The following is a 1,288-nucleotide window of genomic DNA, read 5'->3' as shown; positions in this document are numbered from 1 at the left end:
CGGAGCATCTTCCCAAGGCTCCTGCTGGCTTCCCCAGGGGAAACCGCAGCCTCCCCGTCCCACCAGCCCTCTGCAGCCCAAATAACAGGGTCCCACGCTGCCCGCCGCGCCACGCTGCCCGCTGCACTTGCTTGCGGGTCCCCTGTTACCATGGCGATGCTGTCAAGGTTCAGATAACATTTTCCTCCATCCCGATTTCTGCCGCCGCTTTATTTTTCCCCGCCACACGGTGCTTCGCTGGCCGTGCCAGCGCAGCCTGCCCCGCGAGGCAGCCGGGAAAGGGCTAGGACGCTGCTCTGCCGTCAGGGCTGCAGTCACGTTGCGTGGAGTCCTTGCTCAGGAGTAACAGCATTAGATCTTCTGTCACAACAGAGGTAAAGCTGGAATCAGCAGGCAGATACTAATAAATCCTCCCCTGTCTCTTCTTGTTAGACTTAATCACGGGGAAGAACCCAAAAGGCCTGAAACATTTTTGTTAAGTGACAGATTTTTTTTTTTTCTTCAAAGAAAAGCTTACCATGCGGAGAGGACAGCCGTGGGTACAGCTCCTCAGCTCCTTCTCAGTGCTTGGCATCGCTGTGGGCGCTGCCGCCACGCAGCTCCTCTGCCCGCCCGTCCTCTCTGCTCAATACCCCCATCCGCAACCCTCCTCTCTGGGGGGCAGCGGGGCCAGTGACACCCGCCTGCGTCACACTCTACGGAGGGCCCAGCTGGGACCCAGCCCACCCAGTGTCCAGCACAAGCCACCTGGGCGAGCAGGAAGCCCCACAGGAACATGTCCCTGAGACCACGGTCCCTTTTCACCCAGGTGCTATTTCCTGGTGGCCTCCATCCAGCTTCTCCATAGCAACATCTAGACATGAAATGTAGATGCATCCCCAAAAGCGCCTTTGCAAAAATGCCACCTCTCCCGGCCACAGACTGGCATTTTCAGGGAATATCACATTTCCCCCTTACCCATCTCCAAACGAAGAAGATGGGAAAGCAGCTAATTAGGAGCGGTCTCGCATCATCTGCAGACCAAGCTGTTAGCTAGCTGATAAGATGCTGAATTATTTTTTCTCCCTTCTGAAAGAGATTAACCTATGGCTTCAGGCGCAGGGGGACAACGCCTGCTCCCCAGGACAGCCGTGCAGTGCCAGAGACCCCACTACCAGAAGTTGCTCACTCCCAGCGAGGAAAGCAGGGCTGGGGGCAGCTGGGACCCCCAGAGCCCAGGGGCTGGGTGCGGGCAGGCAGCGGCACCCACCTCACCGCCCTCAGAGGACGGACAAAATGGGTTTTTTAC

Source organism: Phaethon lepturus, unplaced genomic scaffold, assembly GCF_000687285.1.
Source record: "Phaethon lepturus isolate BGI_N335 unplaced genomic scaffold, ASM68728v1 scaffold25287, whole genome shotgun sequence".
Classification (NCBI taxonomy): domain Eukaryota; kingdom Metazoa; phylum Chordata; class Aves; order Phaethontiformes; family Phaethontidae; genus Phaethon; species Phaethon lepturus.
The sequence above is the reverse complement of the archived record's forward strand: the minus strand, read 5'-3'. Positions refer to the sequence as shown.